The sequence below is a fragment of the Amia ocellicauda genome, chromosome 2 (assembly GCF_036373705.1).
Source record: "Amia ocellicauda isolate fAmiCal2 chromosome 2, fAmiCal2.hap1, whole genome shotgun sequence".
Taxonomy (NCBI): Eukaryota; Metazoa; Chordata; class Actinopteri; order Amiiformes; family Amiidae; genus Amia; species Amia ocellicauda.
This window is the reverse complement of record NC_089851.1, coordinates 5,688,695-5,713,530: the sequence shown is the minus strand read 5'-3', so window position 1 is coordinate 5,713,530 and position 24,836 is coordinate 5,688,695. Positions and strand designations below refer to the sequence as shown.

At 41.0% G+C, this 24,836-nt stretch overlaps 1 long non-coding RNA gene across 1 annotated transcript; it reads left to right on the top strand.

Moving 5' to 3' along the window:
* The first annotated feature begins 496 nt into the window (after positions 1–496).
* Positions 497–24,695, top strand: LOC136712450 (uncharacterized). Its single transcript, XR_010804832.1, has 3 exons — positions 497–609; positions 6,270–6,321; positions 24,230–24,695. It is a non-coding gene; the product is annotated as an uncharacterized LOC136712450 (long non-coding RNA).
* The last annotated feature ends 141 nt before the right edge of the window (positions 24,696–24,836 follow it).

The window sequence follows — 24,836 nt, the reverse complement described above, 5'->3', positions numbered from 1 at the left end:
CTCCAATATGCAAACACATGTAATCACATCTCATAAAAAATACATTATATATTGACTGGATCTGTTCTCCTGCAAAGCGGTTTTGCTGGGTAATTTGTAGACGGCGACTGATACGGATTCTGTGGCGAGAGATGGGGGAACTACTGGTGGATATGGCACACTTTTGTGTATATTCGGGATTGGCCTCTCCGATTTTTATCATTTGTGGTAACTGGAAACAAATATGCACTTTTTTTCCTTCTTCAGAAGTAAGGCTATGAAGAGAAGGAGAGCTGAGAACACTTGTTACTGGACTCAATTATATATTTAAAGGTGGTTTGCGATCATGCATTTATTTGAACCCTGCACAAACAGCAAGATGTTATGTGCTTTATCTCACCAGTTGCACGCCTTTTTCCTTTGTGCTTTACCAGCTGCTCTGAGAAAAGAGAAGTGAAAGAGAGCGAGAGGAGGAGGCTCGCGGTACTCCCGGCTTCCTGCCAGAGGGGACTGCGAGGCCAGAGACGGAGACGTCCCCCTCCCCAGCTGCACACTCGGGGTGACAGGGGCGGCCCAGGGAGCATGTGCGAGAACAATAGCGCCTGTCAGTATCCTCCACAACATCAGCATGTGAGTTTGTATACTAGCGGCCAGCTGCTTACATAAAGCCCTCTCTCCGGGCACAGGGGAGGAGCGCCTCACATGGACGAGCATGTGATGTGAAACCCAAAGCACGGAGGCTGGCAGGCAGTCCCTCACATGTTCCAGGTCAGATGTGCTGAATTATGCTGCACTTTTAGGAGTTGATCACTAGATTAGAGAGGTGCAACAGGCCTACTCCGGGAGAGGGAAATGAAAACAGAGACGGGCCCAGGCTGTCAGGGAGTCAGACACTGGAGTGGCAGGCAGCGATTAGCGCTTGGCTCGGTTCACGGTGTGGCACCACAACATGCATCACGTGAAGCTGTCCGTGTCCTGTCGTGTCATTTTAACAGTTTCTTGTCATTCTGTGCTAAGGAGCTGCAGGCCGTATTACACCAGGATGAGATGTTTAATTTGTTGGAGGGGGGAAAAGGGTCAGCGAGTTTTTTTGTTATCAGTTACTACATTTTATTTTATTTTAAGACGCAAGACTAATTTGGGTGATTCGGTGCCTTTAACATTATTTTTGAGATATATAATCTTCAGTGGAATAAGGGCTGAGATCACGGCAAGTCAACCAAATCCTTAACACATGACTAATCTCACAACATACAGTAAAGGTCACGCACAACCATCTGGATTAATTAAATATAGGTAGCTCTTAAAATGGATACACACAAAACAAAGCATATTTTATATACGATCAAATACAAATTTTGAATCAAAGCATGATATACAGACAGGTGACAAATTAAAGGAAAAACCAACATAAAGTGTCTCAGTGAGGTGTTGGGCACCATGAGTCCCAGAACAGCTTCAGTGCTCTTGGCACAGATTCTACGAGTCTCTGGACTCTACTGGAGGGATGAACACCATTCTTCCAAAAGATATTCCCTCATTTGGGGTTTTGATGATGGTGAAGGAGAGCGCTGTCTGATACGTCGTTCCAAAAGGTGTTCTCCCATAGGTGTTCAATTGTGTTGAGATCTGGTGACTGTGAAGGCCATAGCATATGATTCACATCATTTTCATACTCATCACACCATTCAGTGACCCTCGTGCCCTGTGGATGGGGGGCATTGTCATCCAGGAGAGAAATGTGTCACCATAGGTTAAAGGTGATCACTCAGAATAACTGTGTAATGATTTGCAGTGACCCTTCCCTCTAAGGGGACAAGTGGACCCAAACCATGCCAGGAAAATGCCCCCCACAGCATAACAGAGCCTCCGGACCCCCTCACTGTAGGGTCCAGCAGTCAGGCCTGTCCTGTTCTCTTGGTATCCCACACAGGCACTCGCCCACTTGTCCAGAACACGAGCCAGTTGAGCACCTGTGTGACTGAAGCTCCTGCCATTCATGCCCCAATAATGACCCCTCTTTCACAGTCACTTAGATCCTTTCCTCTTGCCATCTTGATCCAAAATCGAGGTCAACTGGGCCTGCTCAGCATTGTTATACATGCCACAGAGCATGACAGGATGTTAATTGCTTAATTGTATCATGCAGTGCACCTGTCTGAAGGCGTCTGCATTCGTTATGTTCCTCCACTCATTTATTCAGGTTTTTCCATTAATTTGTCACATATGTATGTATGTATGTATGTATGTGTATATATATATATATATATATATATATATATATATATCAGAAAATTGACATAAAACAAAAAACTAAAAAATTACTTTTTTTCGAGTCTACCTACACCTCTCTAAACATGAAACTAATAAACAGCCGACAGTCAACAAGCCAAATCAAAGTCCAAGTTCAGAGCCAATGTTCGTTACTGTATTATTTCTTTCTTTCTTGGCAGACGCCCTTATCCAGGCCTTAGTTCAGTCCGTGTGTCTCTCTCGCTCGCTCTCTTCTCCCACTCCTCCTGAGTTATTGTGCCAGGCATCCACTATAGCCTGTCAGGTACCTCCGACATTAATTCTTCGTCTCTCCTGAGATCTAGGAAGGGACAGCGCCTCCTGGGATGATCTCATTTCAGCCCTCCTGGCATTGCATCACTATACACTCACCTAAAGGATTATTAGGAACACCTGTTCAATTTCTCATTAATGCAATTATCTAACCAACCAATCACATGGCAGTTGCTTCAATGCAATTAGGGGTGTGGTCCTGGTCAAGACAATCTCCTGAACTCCAAACTGAATGTCTGAATGGGAAAGAAAGGTGATTTAAGCAATTTTGAGCGTGGCATGGTTGTTGGTGCCAGAAGGGCCGGTCTGAGTATTTCACAATCTGCTCAGTTACTGGGATTTTCACGCACAACCATTTCTAGAGTTTACAAAGAATGGTGTGAAAAGGGAAAAACATCCAGTATGCGGCAGTCCTGTGGGCAAAAATGCCTTGTTAATGCTAGAGGTCAGAGGAGAATTGGCCGACTAATTCAAGCTGATAGAAGAGCAACTTTGACTGAAATAACCACTCGTTACAACCGAGATATGCAGCAAAGCATTTGTGAAGCCACAACACGTACAACCTTGAGGCGGATGGGCTACAACAGCAGAAGACCCCACCGGGTACCACTCATCTCCACTACAAATAGGAAAAAGAGGCTACAATTTGCACAAGCTCACCAAAATTGGACAGTTGAAGACTGGAAAAATGTTGCCTGGTCTGATGAGTCTCGATTTCTGTTGAGACATTCAGATGGTAGAGTCAGAATTTGGCGTAAACAGAATGAGAACATGGATCCATCATGCCTTGTTACCACTGTGCAGGCTGGTGGTGGTGGTGTAATGGTGTGGGGGATGTTTTCTTGGCACACTTTAGGCCCCTTAGTGCCAATTGGGCATCGTTTAAATGCCACGGCCTACCTGAGCATTGTTTCTGACCATGTCCATCCCTTTATGACCACCATGTACCCATCCTCTGATGGCTACTTCCAGCAGGATAATGCACCATGTCACAAAGGTCGAATCATTTCAAATTGGTTTCTTGAACATGACAATGAGTTCACTGTACTAAACTGGCCCCCACAGTCACCAGATCTCAACCCAATAGAGCATCTTTGGGATGTGGTGGAACGGGAGCTTCGTGCCCTGGATGTGCATCCCACAAATCTCCATCAACTGCAAGATGCTATCCTATCAATATGGGCCAACATTTCTAAAGAATGCTTTCAGCACCTTGTTGAATCAATGCCATGTAGAATTAAGGCAGTTCTGAAGGCGAAAGGGGGTCAAACACAGTATTAGTATGGTGTTCCTAATAATCCTTTAGGTGAGTGTATATATATATATATATATCTCCCTTCTTTTTATTTATTTATAACACAAACACTATTAATATTGCTAAACAGGCAGTTGCATCAATAATACATATTCCCTGTGATAAAGCAGAATGGTTTCAGATTGAAGAGTTGAAGGCATCTTATCTGCAAGTCTCCCTGAATACCAGGAGCTCGAAACACTAGGATTAGAATTCTATGTAAGGGGCCACATTGCCGCTTCACAAAAGGCACAGACCCACTGACAATGCTAGGGTTCGTGCTTTTCTCCTGTCACATTGCCGAGGTAAACCAGTGAAACTTGTAAATAGACACCACTTTGAACACACGTCCTCCCTGTTAGAGATGAAATAGGGGTCCCCCACCCCCCCATACACTCACTGTATTGTACCCCAGTACTGTAAAGACACATTTTTCCTAGGGCCTGGAATATCTACATGCTGCGTCTGCATCGTACAGTACACTGTGAACTAGACAGATTATCTCTGCTACAGCCAGTGATCTAGATGGATTATCTTTTTCTTTTTTGGCAGCACTGCTTAAGAATCGTGGCTGGCATTTTTCTCTTCCTATACTTGGCTGCAAAAGCAGTTCCAGGAAATTAGCCTACAGGTATGGTGTCATAATTGTTAGCTAGCAGAAGTTGCCTGGTTGTTAAGTTTGTGTCTCGTGGCCGGAGCTGATGATTTTGGAGATGTGATCTGACCTGCAGGGAGTAGCTACACTCACCAGCCATTATCTTGTTGATAATTGTGACGTGATACACACACACGCACGCGGATAAACACGCAGCCTATTGTCTGTTTTGTAAATATTATTATTATTATTATTTTTAATGTATACTGTTTATGCGTTCTTTTGGGTGTGGATATAATATAAGCCCTCACCTGCACTTTTTATCCTGTTTTAATCTGTCTTTATTTTGTTCTGTTCTGTTTTTTGTGTGTGCGAATAAATACAATAAAATAATAAAATAAAGACACTGCGCCCTTTTATGTAACGCTGTGGTTGGAAGCAACGGAGAGAACTGTCTGTGCCAGGAGAGGAGCGGGCGGAGAAAGCCCGTGTGCAGAGGAGGGTCGGGTACCAGTGGAATGGTGTCAGTAGAGGTGTGGAAAGACATGAGGGAGATGCTTGGCGGTCTTTCTGACTAGGCCTCAGGTTCCCTGTCATACCTGGCACAAGCAGAAGGATTGTGTCCACAGCAGATAGCAGGCAGGCAGGCAGGCGTTTGGTGGTGGGGATGAGCGAAGAAGTGGGTGGGGGATGCTGATTGGCTCCTGATGGAGTAGGTGGGCAGCATTGTAGAGGCAGAGGGCAGAAAGGGCCCACTTAGCAAGGGACTGTTTAGAAAGGTCACACCACATTATTATTATTATTATTAGTATCAGTATTATTTCACATGCATACCAATGTATATCATCGGCAGGGAGGCAACAGCGGTAAATCCCCAGTTACCGCCAAACTGCTTGTGACCCAGATTTTTTCCAGCCATTTCTTGGAAGTTAGATGAATGGATGAGTCATCGTTGATTCAAGCCCTGCACGTCAGTTGCATGGGGACTGATTTTCTTCACCTCCTGCGCCCTGCAAATACTAACCGCTTCGATGCTCTCTGGCTCCTCTGTGGAGATACCAATGCCGGAAAAGCTATCCAGTCCAGGGCCCAATTTAATGCGACTTGTCTCTCTAGTCCGGATTTTCTTAAGACAATAAAAACAGCAACAGCAACCTATCCAAATGTGTGGTCATTCTGATGTGTAACCTCAATTCCACTGGAATGAAAACTAAAAACATAAAAAAAAGGCTTCTTAGCCAGCAGACATTAATATGTTGTTAGTTAAATATATGCATTTTCTGTCTCACTTGAAAATGATAAAATACAACAAATAAACAAGCAAAACCCAGTTCTAGCTAATTGCTGTGTGGGCTCGGGCTTTTCAGGAGCGAAGACACTGGCAGTGAGACCTCGACAGACTGCTGAGCGTGAGTGACAGCTGTGGTCTGGGTTTCACAACATTAGAGACCAATGTTTGCATGTTATTTTTGAACCTGCTCTGCACATATGATAAACGGCATGTTGTTGTCTTTTTGTTGTTTGCAGTGTCTTAAACCCAGTAGTTAAACATCTGTGCCGTTCTATCTGCATGACGAATTCTAAGCTGATTTACTGTGCAGTTGCTGGGTACAGCATCTGGTGTTTTACACAAATAGGTATTAAAATTGACTAAAGCCATTAATTAGGGTTCAAGACAAAGTAGAAAGGCAGAAATGGTTGTCACTGGGCAGCTTTAAGTATTCCTCCATATTTGTTTTGATTGCAAGATTGTGCAATATGTTTACAATATGAATTTGTCGGGGACGGTACATTCATGTTGTTGATTTTAATCTCCACTCCCTGTTTTTCTTGCAGGCAACATCCCAAGAAGAACAGCGAGGACAACTACAACAACAACAACAAGCAGGTGGGATTTAAAAGCTCCTCATTCGTAGAAGTTTGTCTCTGGTATCATTTCCCAGGTGGGCAAAATAGTGCCACCGGTGTTCCTCCCACAATCTACCGTGTCTCTTGTTCCCAGATGTACAGAACAAGCTATCGAATGGCAAACGTGTGGGAAGCAAGGAAGCATGCATTGAAACCCAGAACCCCTGCTTACCAGATATTGACAATAAATATGTGAATAAATACATCTAAAAGACAGATAATTGAACTGGGGTCAAGGAGAGTGCGAGACACAGAGAATGGGCCTCGGGAGTAAGAGCAGTCTGTCTCTTTAAGCACTCCTCGAGACGCGCAGTTAGACATCGAGCAGGGAGGTCAGGCAGCACGAGATCCACTTTGTCTGATGAGGTTGAAGAAAATGTGTCGCGTAAGATGCAGAATCTGTCGCCGCCAGTGTGTGGCCTTCGGGGTCGATGTGAAACGCCTGCTGAAGAGAGAGGAGGGGCATTTCTTTTGTTACAGCGCCGCTCATACGATTCACAAGCCTTGTTGTCATGCACGGCACTCCCCCATTAATTGCACCTTAAAATAATTGATCTGCGTCCAAATACTGTGCTTGAACCTTTTTATTTTTTTAATGTTTTTTAAGGCTACAACATGTTTTATCATAACATCCTTTTTGTATGGGAACACAGCCAAAGATAAACAGTGTGGAAGCCTATTGACCTATATTTATGCAAAATCTTAACGTTTAGATTCAAATCTATGTTTTGAGAGTTAGTTGGCTTGGAATACAGCACTGTAGACCAAAAAACCTCCAACATTAAAAAAGCTATCCATCTCACACATTCAGGCTGATCGTAAAACAGTAGATAAAACACATTATCAGGCAAGCTGTGCTTATGGAGGTATTGTGTAACTCTCATGCCAGGCACCAAACAGTGTAAAAAACTGAACACAAGGTGAAATGGGGATAATCACATTAGGGCTGGACCAGATCAAAAGTTGAACCCACCTACTGGCTGCAAATTCAGGACAACGTGTGCTGGAATTGCAGTTTATGATCAGTGAGTTGATTAAACATTTGCTGTGTTGTAGACCTAAGCCTAGACAGAGCAACGATTTATAACATTGTATTGTTGTTTTATCTTCCGCTTAGTACAGTGCTGTAGACTGTGAAAGCCATAATTCCAACACAACAGTTGATTAAGTTATTTCCATTTTCTTACTGTTGTAAATTCAGCCTAAAAATAGTGCTTCTGACACAGACTAGAGTATTAAAATAGATTTTCACTTAGTAGCTGTCAAGAAAATAGTTCAGGTGATGCAATGATATGTCGTGAAATGTATGAATGCTTTGTTTTTCTTTCCGTGAGGTACCTTCACATTTCCACATCCAAAGTTAATTTAAATTTGAACCTTTGAGAGTCGTTTGTTTGCCTTCAGTTACACTACGTGGGTATTTTGGCAGCATGTAAACAGACTCCTTTGAACTTCTGAAGCGAGCAAAACTAACCACAATCTGTCCCCAAAAAGTGCAAGCCTGTCTTGTCCTCCCTCAAAGCCAATACCTCAAACTGCCTGTTATTTTCTGCCTTATTTCGTCTGTTCCGACTCTGCCAAACTGCCCCAAAGAGACACACGAGATTTAAAAACCTAACTGCATCTGTTCAGGTGAAGAGAGTCATTGTTCAGAGTGTGTTCTTTGGTTTCTTAACGAGAAGGCTCGTGATTTTTACTTCCTCGGTGGAAGGCAGATTTATATGTCAGTAACAAGACTGGCTCGACCGGAACAAAGATTTTGCAGGAGAAATGAACGATAACAGAGACAGCGCTCATAATTTGTGGGTGTTCATGATTTAAACTCGGTGTAATCTTTGCAGCTGACACTGTAAAAGCTTCGACATCTTACCTCAGTGTTCCAAGATAAACTATTAACACCGCATTGATTTTCCTTACACACAAACTGATGCATGTCAGCTTGATTTTCAATTCACGAAGAGCAAGTTGACCACTGCGGCCAGTAGCTAAATCAACCTAGTGTTAGCAGAGTAGGCCCGGAGATCCCAGGTTTGTCACACACATAGTCCTGAGGTCTACTCGTAAATTTCTGTTTGATCATCGTGGAGCATTCGATGCTGGACTTGAAGTGAAGGGGTGAAGAAACATTTGAGAGAATGAGGGCCTTCAATTCTTCTGGACAGTTCAGCAGAACCGAGAGCTGAATATCAGCGGATTATTCCAGAAGAGGACACAATATGTAAAGAGCTAAAGTCATGTGTGTATATATAGAGATTATTATTGACATGCTAATGTATCACCAAGTATAACTTCATGTCTGCTGCAATTGTTTACATTGGGTGGGTGCAACTGCAAGATCTGATAACAGACTTGAACGTTAAAACCACTGTAGATGGTTATTCTTCCATCTCTTTCATCTGCTCGTTCAGAAGAAGCTAGTGGAAACCACAGTTTTATTTAAATTTTAATATTAAAGTAGAACGGAAGGCTATTTTGGGCTGAATGAAAGGCTGTTTACTGGTTAAGTGAAAAAAAAAAGAACTGCTTGTTGGAGAGAAGACGGAGAAAGCTCCACCACATGTGCGTTTCTAGTGCCGATCATTTAAAAATCAGTCTTATTCGAGTCATTATTGGTCAGATCTTATTACTCTCTCATCTTTCCATCCTCATATATTCTGTGCAAGGAGTGTACTGGCACAAAATCTGTGTTTCAATAAAGGAGAGCAGTAGTTTTATTTGAACAACCTAGCCTATCTTCTTTCACAACATTGGATGTGTCAGATTCCCAGAAAATAAGATATATAATAACACTGCAGTAATAATTGTTTTGATGGATCGTATGCATATTTCAGGAGTGTGCAGATGTGACAGCAGCAGAACTGGGACATGAAACCCACGGCATTTAACATTTTCAGACACGACACGCAGCTGACAAACACACTGCTGAAGGGACTATCCCGATTAATAAAGAGAGATTTTATCAGCCTCTAATAATGTGTTTTATGTCACGCTACGCTAACAACAACATACACACCCAGAGGATTAGTGCTTGTGAGAATTTACACTGAGATAAACACCGAGGGATACACAGCAAGCGTAATAATACACACAATGTGGAGCATTCGTGTTTATTTATTTTCTTGTAGGACTTTGTCTTCCACGAGGAGGTTATTTCAGTACATTGACACAGTATTTATTCATATTTCCAGACAGATGAATATCTACAGAGCTATTACATGATCTCTGTCATAAAAATAGCTGTATTTTCCTTTACATCTTCAAGGGATAAGATTAACATCAACATCTGTAGGAAGAATATGTAACTCAGGAACAACAATTGGGTCAGACTACAGCTCTGGGACAGTGCAGAGGCTATACAATGCAACGCTGCTCAGGTTGTTTGAAGACGTTATCCCTTAACAGGATTGAAATCTCTGACCCACTGACACAGAGAAGAGTGGACTCTGCATAACCTCCTGCCATTTTAATTCACTATCTTCTTCATGAAAATGGGGTCAAAGGTAAAGCTAGAGGCAAGGTGTCTACCATGAACCTAAACATACAAATACATAGATACATACATGAATATATAAAAGGACTTGGTTGTCCAATCTGCTAACCAACCAGAACCTCTTAAGAATCAGATCAGCGGTTTGTGGGAATGTTCCAGGTTTTGTCCAGAGTCATATTTGATCCTGCAGGCTCCTGATAAGGTGAATGCATGGTTAATTAATCAGAAACACATATCTATAACTGAAAATACAGTCAAGGATTCTGCGTTTTCTGCAGTTTTCTTTGCCTACTCATTTCTCCACCAATTCTCTCCTCCTCTTATTAATCCCTGGTGTCTCGCAGTAAGGCTGTCCTATCCTCTCCACGCTCCTGTTAGCTGTCAGCCTGTTCCTTCCCCACACTCTCCTACCTCCTGTACCTGCTCCTACTCCTCTTTTGCCCCATGTGGGGAACCACCTCCTCATGAACACCAGAGCTGCCCCCACTCTGATCACTTCCTCCTGCCCGTGGAGCCCCAGATCCCTCTATCTGGCTTTCAACCACTGCTCCGTTTCCCCCCCTCTTGTGTTATTTGACACCAGAGACCGAAGGAGATCAGATCTCAGGCACCTTTTGTTGAACTCTTGGATTTACTTCATGCTCACTGTTCGTGCATATTATATTTCAAGCCTTCATCTCCTTTTCTGTAATTGCTATAGCTTACACTGTATTTTTAGCTTTTTAAGTTATTGCATTGGCAGTTTCCTCTCCTTTGTTGAACCTGTTTATCACACTGTAACTCTTTACATTTTCCTCTGTGTCTGCTATTGTTTTTTTTGATGTGAGATACTTCAGATAAAGGAGACTAAACCAAATCAACACATTATATATATATATATATATATATATATATATATATATATATATATATATATATATATATATATATATATATATACAGCACTGTGCAAAAGTTTTAGGCAGGTGTGAAAAAATGCTGTAATGTAAGAATGCTTTCAACTAAATGCAAAGTGAGTGAACAGAAGAAAATCTAAATCAAATCCATATTTGGTGTGACCACCCTTTGCCTTCAAAACAGCATCAGTTCTTCTAGGTACACTTGCACACAGTCAGGGATTTTGTAGGCATATAGTCAGGTGTCTGATTAAACAATTATACCAAACAGGTGCTAATGATCATCAATTCAATATGTAGGTTGAAACACAATCATTAACTGAAACAGAAACAGTGTGTAGGAGGAATAAAACTGGGTGAGGAACAGCCAAACTCAGCTAACAAAGACAGTTTATTGATTTGATATAGATTGTTCTTCTGTTCACTCACTTTGCATTTTGTTAATTGATAAATATAATCTATTAACATGTCTATTTTTGAAAGCTTGCTTACTTTACAGCATTTTTTCACACCTGCCTAAATCTTCTGAACAGTACTGTGTGTTTGTGTGAGTTACCCTTCTAATCTGATATATTTTGTAAGTCTCCCTGGACAAGGGCATCTGCTAAGAAATAATCATAATGCTTTGTAATGTTTATTTTGCTCCAAAGAGGCGACTACCATTAAATCATTAGAAGGAAGAATAATTCATTTTATGATACACTACCTTTAAAACCTGGGATGTTTATGCGCAGATGGAGATCGGATCATTTATTTTAAAATTAAGTGTTGTACATTGCAAATGCTTAATTTCTAGACTCCAAAATGAGCAACAACTTCACATCCAGCAACTTTTTCGTCTTGGAGCAGATACGTTTTTATGAGTAGATACATGTTTGCAGATTGTGTTTTTCACCACAGTCATTTTATGTTCAGAAAATGCATGTGTACGGTTTATATGAATCACTCGTCTGAGATATTTGCTTGTCCAATTATCGCATTACAACACAATAAGCCTGGCTTCCCATTTCAACTGATCAATAACTTATCAATGTAAATCAAACTGGTAGGTGCTGCTTCTAATTTCAGAAGCCACTTCCCTCGAATCTCGATTCGGATGCTGTGTCTTCCTTCCCTTGGAGTCAAATGACAACGCATATTCAAGGAGCGACCGGTTGAGCTGTAATTGAGCTGCCCTGGATAAGGGTGTCTGCCAAGATATAAAAATAATAAAAATAATAATAATTCAAACCCCTCATATCGCAGGCATGACCTTTATGCTCCGACTCCTTGAATCTGCAACTGTAAAGAGAGGAGGGATATTTTTTAGATAGAAAGGTTAGTTAATTAAATGCTTACATTTCACAGATTCTAAAATAGTCAGATCATATTGTAATTTCTTCATTTCAACCCACAGAATATGTACTTCCAGGTGAATCTGAGTATGTAAATCAATCTGTGAAATACCAGTGTTTGCAAAGTTACTTGAATGATTTGATCTACATTGGATAGACCCCTCCAGAATCAATAGCACTCGTACCCACAGCAGGTTACTGTTAACACACGAGTCTTAATTTAGCTGCACACATAGTGACTCCGTCCCTGTAGTCAACCCACACATAGAGAAATATCGAAACACAATCTTTTCCCCCCGTATCTAGAGTCAGAGAGATGTCAATTGCCATTATTGCAGAATCCTATTGTGCAGTCTGTAATTTTAATTTTGTGAGAAAGTGGAATATTATTCTATTCATCCCTTTTGGCTCCACTGCATTCTGTTTGCAAAGGCTTTGTTGTGATTTGTTAAACAAATACACAAATAACAAACTTGGGAAGTAACTCAATAAATCTAGAAAGGTTAACTGGAAAACTTACTGTAATGTAATGAATGAGGAAATTCCCATGATTTACAAAACTATAAACTGCTTTATCCTGATGCCTTTAAGGGCCTGTTTCCCTCTGCAGCTTTGAAACACCTGGTACAATGTAATATTTGAATTGATAAAAATGAAAAAAATAATGATTGATCCAAAAATAAATAGTCCTAATGTGGGACTTCTTATATAATTGTTTTGTTTTTTAATCTCTCTTCTTCAATTCAGTTGTACGAATGGGTGTGATGGATTAAGGATGTTTTAAGTGTGTTGTAAGGCAAACAAAGCAAAAGTACTGGGTGGATTTACCTGGGAATTCCCAGCTGCAGTCTCTACCAGTATGTTGTTTTTCTAGGCATCTTAATAAATATATATTTTTGAAGCAAATATGTACAGCTGTGTTATTTGTTATGGTGTGAATGCCAGTAGAGTAATAAACCATAATATCTAAAACATACTTGCCAGTTATATATGTTGAACATAGTGCTGTTAATGTAGCTGAATGTATCATAGTCATTCTGTTTACACTTTTAAATCCACAATAAACTACAGAATGCTTTTGTTAGTTTGTTAATAGCTTGTGCACACAAAGAACAAAGAAATAGGGCTTACGTTGTTCTACAGTTTTGGTGCAACTTCAGGTGAAGGTATTTTTCAAATTCAGATCTGGTCTGTGTCTCCTACCATCTGTGCCAAAACACTGGATTATGGAATTGTTTTGTATTTTATCTAAATAAACACACACACACACACACACACACACACACATATATATATATATATATATATATATATATATATATATATATATATATATATATATATATATATATATATATATATATACACGTATGTGAAAACATCAAGAAAGCACCTGGAACTTTCCAGTTTTTCTTTAATTAAATCTAAGTCACCTACTGTATGATTAATCTTGATTTGCGCATTACAGTACATTAAAACATGTTTCTTCAAAGTGTTCCCTCCATAAATAGTAGTGTATCTTTTAATTTAACATATGCATTACTTTTCTCAGTTTCTCTTCAATTTAAATTAATTAAATTGACCTCAGGCTAAATTATCCAATAGGATTTCAAATAAGTGAAACTGATTTTTTCCAGGATTTCTGTTTTGCTATGAACCATGGATTCTTAAAGGACCTTTCTTTCTCCATTCTTTTTATGTCATGCGAAGAGTGAAGAAGAATTAAACATCAAAATGTTCCATTTATAGCTCAATTATTAATGGGAAAATTAACATCCTCGCTTCATAAATGAAGCCCATCTTTGTTTAAGGCATCCTAAATATTAATGTGAACATGCACGCTGTATTTTACACACTTAATTTGCAAGGAGCTGTCAGGCAGCACTAGCAGACATAATCCACTGGAGTGCTTGATAACGCAGACAATACAGAACGCTTGACTAAAGATATGATCGATTAGAGCAAACAACAGATTATCATATTAAGTGTGAGAATAAATGTACCAGCTTAGTGTCACATAAAACAGACATCAACAGAAAATGCACCTATGGTCTTGCTAAGCTCCCATGTGAAACAAGAGGTGACATTTTAGTTCAGCGTTAGATTAGATCCTTATCTATCATGAACACTTGCATGATGGGGGTAGAACCTGATAGCGTGACTTCTTTTTAAAACACTCAGCCCACGTCTTCTTCTTGATTGGAACACAGACAAGTACTAGCAAGTGACACGATTTGTGTTCACCAGCGTTGATCCCAGTTGGCCTCCATACAGTGAGTTTGAAACCATCGTTATCTGTCGAGTCAAGGATGATACCGAAAAGGGGAGGGGTCTGTGTCGTTACCATGCGACCTCAGTGAACACATTTTGTATAACAAAGCTGCCTATTGGCCGCTGTGTGCTGTCACTCAAGCAGCTGAAGTCCAGACATCTTGGGGACATCTACATTTGGTCTGACCAATGAGGCAGTCCTCGATCACTCTCTCGGGTGAGAGGTATAACTTGCCTCGCTGGGGCCTTCACCCTTGGGCACATCCACCACCTCCTTGGCCCCTGGGCGATTTGGGAAACCACATCTTGCCCCCAGGCGCCCTGCCTGGAGCCACCACACCTCAGGGCCACCGCGGCCGTGATCAGTCTGGTGCCAGTTGAGCCCCTGTGGCACGTATGGCCTTACTCTGTTCCCTTGGCGGATGAGGTGCGTTTGCTCTGCTCTCGCTTTCTGCTCTAAGCATCTGCCAGCCTTTGTCTTGCGCATCCTGGTAGGCCTTGGTCTCGGATGTTGCTCACAAAACCACTTCCTCACTGCTGTTTCCTGGGCAGTTGAGAATAACCTTTGCTCCTGGCTCCTGGTAGGGGTTAGCTTCCGGTTGAGCGTGACCCTTTGTCCCTGCTTCTGGCCATATTCGGTGGTGTACAGGTCCCCACACATCCTTTTTCATTCATTAATAATTATTTGAATGCTGTACCTTTCCAGCAGAACTTGGCATTGCCCTGCTCCTGTGTTGCTGCCCCCTCACAGTTTCTTTATTTCCCAGTAGAGCGGACTCTGATAACCTGCTCCTGGAGTACCTGGTGGGTGATGTCTGAGCATGTTGTTTGCCCCCATCCAGTGTCATGTTTCTTGCCTGAGTTATTACATTCATCCCCAGCTATTTATAAGTGGCATCAATGCTCCACTGCAGAACACAGAACCTGTGGTCATGTGACTAAGTGTATTTTAAATTCTTGCTCTGTATTACGGTTACACACAAATGTTTCTTAAAGAGAAATGAGAGGCTTAGAATCAGTTTAAAGTGTGACTATCAAAATATTTTGTGGATACTTTTTTGAAGGATTATCGTTACTATTTATTTTACAGAAATACATAATTTAGCCCTTATCCAAGGTGACTTACATGTTTTATCAAACATCCATACAATGTATTACACATGCACAACACCACAAAGTTTACAGCTTCTGATTCAACATTTTTTTAAACAGCATTCGCCGCCGTAACTGCACTGATGTAATTTCATACGAACTTGGAATAAAAAATAAAAAATGTAACCATTGGACACAAGAAACAATTCAATTGTATAGGCTAATCAATTATCAGTCGATTAATTCTATTCAGAATCTGTTAAGAATTTAAGGATCCCAGATGATTCAGTCAATACAGGGAGTTTATAAATGTTTGATTTAGGGGAGTAAAAAAAGCAATTCAGAAACTTGCTGCCAGTGAAGAATACAGCAATCAGACATTGTCAAAAAACATATATGAATAATTGCACAATAATTTTGTGTCTCATAAGTGCAGATCTGAAGTGTTTGGTTTCCACCAGTGTAACAGCGCTCACTGCGAGTGCATGCTGATAGACAGGAACCTGCCACCTTGGTGCCGTGACCCGGATCAGTGAGACTGATGCCGTTCAGACGGTGAGCTGACTGAGAGTTTACAGGGGCAGAGTGTATCTGTGCTCAAGGCTGTTTGGGATCTGGCACACACCGTCGGGACTCCAAGTGAGGGCTGACCACACAGCCCAAACTAGAAGGCATATGTTTGTCAATGAGCCACTGGGAAAGAGACAGTGACATGTGGAGGTGCAGATTTTGGGCATATAAAGACCCCAAGCACAATCTTGATAAATGTCAAACTTAACTGGCAAAGAAGAAAAGCTCTGAGGTTCTGGGCTACTATATAATTTGAGGACCTGCTACACCTGTGATGAAGTGCAGTAGAAGTGCAGTCACTACTTCAGTGGGGCATGGGGTACCCGATCTGTTTCGCCCGCCTTTCATTGTTGGAATGTGGGAACATGATTGGCCTTTATAATCCTACCACAAAGCTGTGTCGCAGTGTTTCTTGCCTCCTTACCCGGCTTGTCTTTTCAAAGGCTCCTGATGGTAGAGATAACTCTTTTGACTAGCCCTCCAAGCTTTACTTTCCGACATCAGCTTCCACCCTGAGCTGATGTGACCTGACAGTTTTCAACTAGTCACGACCAACTGTTCTTATTTGCAAGTCAAGTTGCAGTAGCAGCACCCAGGGACATGTGGAGTCACAGGGATGTCTTAAAAGCGAGAGCAGCACATGTTGTTCCCGGATGCTTCTCTGACTCCTGGTGTGACGAGGGCTCCTGCTGTCCTTTGCAAGCATGGTGTCAGTGACCTTCAGCAGCTGACAGGGTCCCCCCCGCCACCTACTGATTACTGCATTCTCATCACATAACATCGTAACAGCACATCCTTCAGGAGAGGTTTTATACGAGGCCTAGCGAGGACAGCCGAGTCCTCCCACAGATGTGGACCGCTCCGTGTCGCGCCACTTCCTTGTCATTCTTGTGAGATCACCCCAGGGCTCTGAAATACAATCCTTGACATGCTCTCAAACAGGAATTTATTCAGCCTCTGTGCACTGTCATCGTTTCCCTTTTACTAGTGGCACTGCAGGCATTTAACCCTTCTGACAGATCTCACAGTATAATGCAATGGCATTACCAAGGCCAGGGTGCCCTATTGGATGCCACCAGAAAAGCCTGTTTTAAGTCTCTCACTACTTTCTTCCTGGTGTGTCCACAACTTGGGTACTCTACATTGGATTTCCTGAGATTGACAGCAAGGTAGTGGATCTGATCCTTCTTCTGTACCTCAACCAGATTCTACAGATAAATGTGGCAGACGGCGATAACTCAAGATTCAGGAATTCTGTTCCGACTGTTATGTTGGAATAATACTCTTTGGCTTAACCTCTCTGCACTGCCTCTGTAGGACCTGTCCGTCTGGACTTACTCCTGTTTTAGTACAGTACATCTGTGTGCTCAGATGTGCTACATAACCTGTAGGTCGGCTTTGCGACCTCTGATCTTAATTAAGAAGCATGCATTTGAATGGTTACAGGGCAATTTGGGTCCTAGTAATTCAGTGTTCTGGGTATTTTCCTAGCAGTGACTATACAGTACTAATTAGGAAGGTGGGTTTAAGGGAGGTCACTGGGACTAAAGCTGTGCTGTAATAATGCCATGACTTTGCTTTTGCAGCACATACAGAAAAACTCTCTATGCAATTATCATCTCAGGTAAATTAACTAGTGTTGTGAACATAACTTATTAGATGTTTATTCCTTCTCATTTCCCTTCCTGAAGCAAGTTGAGATCACATCAGTGTGGTGTTGCGGTAGGACTTCTATATTTTCTGGGAGGGTGGGGGAACATAGACATATTAGAGAGTGCTTTAAAATACTTTCTGTTTTGATATAGAACTGTGTCAAAGGTAAATGTTACTTTGGAGGAAGATATGCCTTGGAAACTTTGTATCTAGATTTACAGAGGCACTATATAATAAGAACTGCCTCTCCCCATCAGCTGAATCCCAGTTCACCTGACTTTTCATTTCACTGAGACAGGATTCCTCAAACCGTAACCAATTCATTATTGAAAACGGTGGGTACTTTTTGAACATCTCAACATCCAGACAGTGATGCAATTCACAATATCGGTCCAATACCAAGGCAGAGCAAGCAAGAACCACCCAGAGCAATTTATTGATGTGGCTCCAAATCTAGCAACCTAAAACCATCAGACAGTCTGGAGCAGAGGCAAATTGCTCAAGAGTGGCATGCAAGCCCTGAATGCATTGCTTAATAGTTTCAGCTTATTTCGGAATGCATTCGAGTATTCAAACTATAACAAGTAAATAAAAACATTCAAACGGCTAAAACAAACCTGAGCACAATAATCGGACACTCCGTGCGTACAAGACGTGCACAGCGAGGAGCATTCACATGAAAGTGCAGCAGAAGTGTGTTAATTAATATATATTCATTAAAGATACTTAGCCCTGCAAGTGCCGTGGTTACTCTGTCTGATAGTAACCATAGCAACTGTGACATCACCATGGCCATAGTGATGCGTGAGAATTTGGGGAGCTGGGGACTGGTTGCTAGGCGACCCGAACTCAGGGAAGTCATTGGGCAGACAGCCAAAGGACCGAGTCTTGTGAATACAGTGTACTTGATTGTACTGTAGCTGCATTTTCTGCTCTCATTTTTCCACCAGTGCATGTGACCACTCGGAGGTTGCTTATGGATTATCTGTCAGTCGGGCACAACATGAACTAAATAGGGATTCAGACGTCACGGCCTTCTGTTCACTTACTTTTCCTCGACCTAGAAATATTGTCACCTGGTGTGGGTATACCTCACAATGCATAATTAACCATTCCTAGCATTTTCAATACGTGCACAACAACAGAGTGCATGCAAAAGGTCATAAAATAAATACTTGCCCATTTTAAACCATGACTGCTCACAAATGATTTAAAGCGTGCATCTCTGACAGTGTCCTTTTTAAAAGTGAATCAGTTACCCAACTTTTCCCTTGGATAGCTGTTCTACTCCTGTAAGGGAATGTGGGGGTAGGCACTGCTTACTGACCGAATGCCACAATATCTTTCCTACTAACATCGCTCCCACATTATTTAATGATGTCACAGTGTGCATCAGTGGCCACGATGACTCGCTCTGAGATCATCGATGGAGCATCTGTAGGTGACAGTGCTTTGTGTGCGTGTTCTCAAGCTACAGTGCATGAGTCAGAGCAGCACTTTAAGATTTTATGCATCATGCTGTAGCTATTATTATTATTATTGATGATAATAATAATATATTCTGTTTGCTCCTGTGCTTCAGAGTTTATAATTGGAAGAAGTGGCAAAATGTTAGTAAAATTTTGTTATACAACTTAAAATGAATAGAAATGATGTTGATAAACAGTACACAACATTGTACGGTTGAGGAAAAGTGAACCATATAACTATAAGTGAAACATTATATATAATAAAAATGTAGAGAAACAAGTATCCTGCCATGGGTAACAAGTATCTTTATCAGGGTAACACATTTGGCACAGCAGCAATGAAGCAGAGCAGATGTCATGTCAGAGATGTCACTCGGTCTGTTCTCTGAAGTCACAGCACAGCTGGTTTTTATGACAGAAGAGTCTCAGCGAGGCGACAGATTACACAAATTGTTGCAAATCTAAATCCAAATTACAAGGAATAGGACACATTCTGCACTACACCTTCACTTAGACACTGTTTTATTCCCTTGCCATTGTATAATCACAATATGTGAACACATTGCATATTTGCATAGTGTTTTATTCTATTTTTAATATATGGTTTCCTGACAGCTCTATCTGCAAACAGGATAGAACAGGAGTCAATTACAGTCTGGAATAAGTGGAGGAAAATAAGGGATCTGTAGGGGGGTGTAAGAGGCTGTATTTTATTATCTTTGATCGTATGTGCCAAAACATACTTCATAATTTTCGAACATTGAGGCGTAACAAATTACAACATTGGCAATACATACAAGACCTATTCATTATTGAGAAAATGTTTACTTCACTTTGCATTTAAATGAAAAACAACAAACACAATTTGAATTTAAAAACTGCAACAACAGGGTGTGAAGTGGCATCCAAAAAGGCTCTGTAGGCAACTAATAATTCAATTATTCAGTGAACTTGCTGAACATTTGGCAAGCGTGGGATTTTCTAAAGTACTTTCTCATATGGAGGAGAGAAACGGAGAAGGCATTTAAAAAACAAACTTGAATTAAGTCTCTCGTGAGGAATCATGTCATATTACTTTGTTATCTTTAAGACCGAAGGCATCTTTAAGGAAGTACGATATGAGCAGAAAAAAATGTGACTTTCTGTTATATAAATGAAGGAGAACTGACTGTTCTGCACAGAGATTAGTTTTTCTACTATTGAGCAATTTCTGGAATATTTCCAAATGTAGGTAGTAAATAAGTGTCAGTAAAACATTATCAGGAAGATCAATTCTTTATGATATCGTACATCACCAAGGATATCAAACTCAGGAAGTCTTCTGCACAATAATGAAGAATTCTACATGGGTTTTATACTCAGGTAAAGGCTTTATCTTAATTGAACAGCCCTGGTAATTTCTGCCAATGTCCTTTATGAGCAGCAAAGGCAGATTTTCAGTGCCTTAAGTGAAGTAATGTTTTTCTTTCAGGAAATGGCGCACAAGCCATTTCCAAGTTTGCATCAGTGCATAGTCTACTGTACCTGTTCATTTAAATTCCCTATTAATGTTTAGCTTTTTTTCCCCCAGAATAAACCTTCCCAATGTTTTATTTTAATGGGGGAGGGGTGGGGGGAGAGAGAGACAGGAAACCTCAAAGCTCCTTCCAGATTCAATATTTTGCAATAAGTAAATTAGTTTGTAAGACCTGGCCTGTTTGTTTTGCCTGAAATAGGATGATCCCTCTGGAATCACAGTCTGCTACCAGGGGAGTTTTTGAATAGAAAGAAGGCATCTGAAGAACAAACACGACACTGATGAGATGAACTTGAAAACCAACAGCCAAGTCGTTCGGCGGTCGGCGAGAACGCCTGTGGAATTCTTTGAGCCCCAGCGTTCTCGACTCCGATTCTAAAAACCCAGACGCGGTTTATTTCATCATCATCATTCGCTGCAGGAAGAAAACAACAGAGAAAAAACACCAGCCTCCGTTTCACAGCTGGATACATCCAAAAAGTTTTCATTCCAAAATTGTGTTTAGATATTTTTAGTGTTTCAGAACTAGGCGTGAACACATTTTGAACATGTGCAATGCCCTGATCTCACTCTTTGCATACCATGGAGATAGGCAGCTCACATCTGATCAGTACAGCTTAGAAAACTCCCTTTATAAAGCATGTCCATTCAGAAATATTCACTTATATATCCTTATATTATGTACAATGCTTATATACGATTAAAGGACAGTTTATAGTAATACACAACTAGAGTCATATATAATTAAATGCGTAAATAAATCCTATCTATCATTGCCAGTTTCACTTTCTCGTCACAAAAAGCTGGATCCCCACGCCACCTCTTCACTTTAACTAGCACGTGTGCCAGGACACCTGCGGAGCAATGGGTTTCCCACTCACAATATGCCAGTGTTTTGTTATCGGTGGTGTTGGATTTCACCCAGTCACTGATCCCAAGAGCTCTGAGCACAAGGCTTGCTATAGGTACATTAACGCTTGCCCATAACTGGCATCATGGAACTATTATGATTCTAGAACGATGCAGTTTTATATGGGGAAAATGGCTTATATGATTTTTTACGGAGACTGTATTCACTCTGGCATTTGTCTTTCATGTGACGTTCTCTTGGGTTCTGAACACCTTGTGAAAAGTTTAGTCCTGCTGTTTTCGGTAAATGTACAGAAACATGCTAAGCAGTCATCAGTATTGTCTATTTGGTGGTATCCAAGATCCAAGCTTTGATGATAACGTGGCTTGGGGTGACACCAAAATAAACAACTGAAGACCTGCAGGGAGGTAGGCTGTCGGAGTGGGCCACTCGAGTGGGCCGTCCTGGGCCGTGTCTTTCTGGAAAGCGGCCAGTCGATGAACTGGCACCACCTGCCTCTGCAAACAAGCAATGCAGACGGACGGTCTCCGCTGAGGTTTTGCGGGGGACCATGTGGGATCCATACCATTAACCCGTAATGATTCACAAAAGCTACAGCTGGCTTAAACCAATTTCAGCCAGTTTGCTGAAGCTGGCAGACCTGACACAAAGGTATTGTGTAACAGTGCACCTGGCTGGCCTTCAGCTCCATAGTTACACCACTGGCACAATGACAAAAACAAAAATAAAGATGGCTTAGGGTTCCAAGTTCAAGGTCTTAGACTTTGTGTGTGTGTGTGGTTTATCTGTGAGCCCAAGCTGTTCACAAAGGCTCACCTTATAGAATATACGAAATATAAACATTTGAATCATTATCATTGAAAATTGGGTGGCAGTTTTTAATTGAAATGTATTTTGTTATCTTTGATAAGACTGTGAAGAACTGTTTTTGGAGGTTGTGACATTTTCATATTCTTTACGTCTTCTTAATTGTAAATGATACAGAGGTCCAATTGTGACTAGACTTCAATTTCAGCTGTATAAATCACAGCGCTCGTTATTGGTGAGGGGCTATAGTGTGACTCTGGAGAACAGGACTATATAACCGGTTTTGCATAAATCTGCTGAATGAGCGCTGACTGACAACTTCACTAAAGAGCGAGAGAGACGCCTGGATCACGGATTAGATGTTTCACACACACCAGCAGCGTTACTCAGCATCACAGAGCTGCATTCAACTCGATTGGGGGGGGGGCGGATTTGGCAAATTGTCAGAAAACAAAAAAGGGGGTATGTGTAAACAGACCCAGTCCCTTTCACTGGCAGAAACAAAAAAAAAATCCATTGAGACGATTCTCTTTCATTGCCCGCCTGTTTCCAATGAGTCATGCGTGTGCCCTGCGCAGCTATGGGGGGAGAACATATTATGCCTTGATGACTTAATGATTTTGGGGAGGAGATGAGTCAGCTGGGATATATTTGTCCAATTTCTCCATGCAGGGTTTATGACAACTGTAAATAACTCCCTTTTACGCACAGGCCATGAGTCAAGAACAGAAGTGACGTTGTAAGCCGTGAAATGGGATGGTTACAATCCCGAGGAGTAGGAAATAAAGGCAGACACATTTAGCTGGTGTATCAAACCTTGTCTTTTTCATCAGACAGTGCTTTGACTGTTTGAAAAACACCCGATCCAACTAAAGCTACTGACAATGGCATTCTGGGAAAATAAGTCATGCATTATACAAGTAAATGAGTTCAGTAAAAGATCAGTGTTTAAAACAGTCATCCTTTTAAAAGACAAGGCGTATTTCAACTGTAACAAAGTGTGTTAACTTCTCAAATCAATACATTCTTTCCATTTTTATTTTTAACTGTATCACCACTATATTCTATTTATCATCTGCAGAAGAAACACATATTATGAAAATGTATACCCCCCCCCCGCTTTTGTTCTTCAATGAAGCCTAATCTAAATGATTTCAATTAACCAATTTTCAAGTGTAAGACACACAACGTTCACTCTGTTGTTGATTTAGAGCACTGGTTTACTGCTCCTCTGGCAGGATGTTCTTTCGAAGCAGTCCCTGAGGTATAGATTGATCCGGGGCTCAGCTGGGCGCCATGCGATGCCCTCGGCTGCTCTTGAAGAGCCTGGGAGCTCGGGGAGAGCACTGTTGAGCTGGCGTAACAAAGGTTCACCTGTGTTTCTCAATGCGTGAACGAGAGGTTTTAAAATCTTTAAAAGAGTAACGAAAAGGGAAGCACTTTTACGTTTAGACACATTAACTATCAAATGACCTCATGACACAAGGAGACTGATGCCAGCCTTTTTCACTTTTAAAAGATATCCTACTACCACTCAATACAATTTTACTATATACCTACTTTGTATAGGTATAATATAAACAAACAGAAATATATATATTTTTTGTGAAATCCCTTTCATATTATTATTATTATTATTATTATTATTATTATTATTATTATTATTATTATTATTATTATTATTATTATCCTAACACTGGAGGCTGTTGCCAGGAATTGTTTAGGGTTCTCTTATACCAAGGTGAAATTTATTGGAATAAAATCTCATGGCTGGATGTACTATATGAACCTAATAACGTCACCTTATATTCAGGTATTTTTTCTAATTTATTTCCTTTTTAAAAAATGCACCAGAGTGCTACCATACAATGCATATAATTCCCAGTGTTCTTGTCATTTCTGTCATTTGTCATTGGCAGGCTTCAGTGCCACCCTGATACCGGCGTCCAACTGACTGACTGGCCAGCGTGAAGTTGCAGCTGCATGCTTCGCCTGTCAATCAGCCAATCAGACGTCCAGATTCCACCAGCCACATTTTAGATCACTTGTTTTGAAATCAGAGCTGTTTCTCATCCACCCTGCTGGGGTTGTTATTTTTAGACTGTTTAAAAAATGCAGAGAAACTAATTGTGCAAATGTATTTATTGTAACCTCTTTAAGTCATGCACAAAAACAGTGTGACTGAGGAGTATGAGACAGTCACATGCTTTCAGAGTCATCCTCAGAGCAGCGCTGTGTCTTAATAGTATGACATGTTTTCTGAAATGGCGTTAGATGATCTGGCCCTCGCTGTAAAATTTAATAAAAGTGCACTATTGTCCAAAATGTCAATATGCCCTTCAAAAAATCAAGCTCCTGCACTTGTCTAATCAGCTTCTATAATATATTGTATGAATAAAAACAGACAGCGTCACCCCGTGCCCATATTCTGTACGTATTCAGATTGGTTTATTGGATCTCCTAAAGCACAGGCTAGTCCATATTACACTCAAACAGATTTATGTTCAGTTTGGTCTGTTTAGGAGA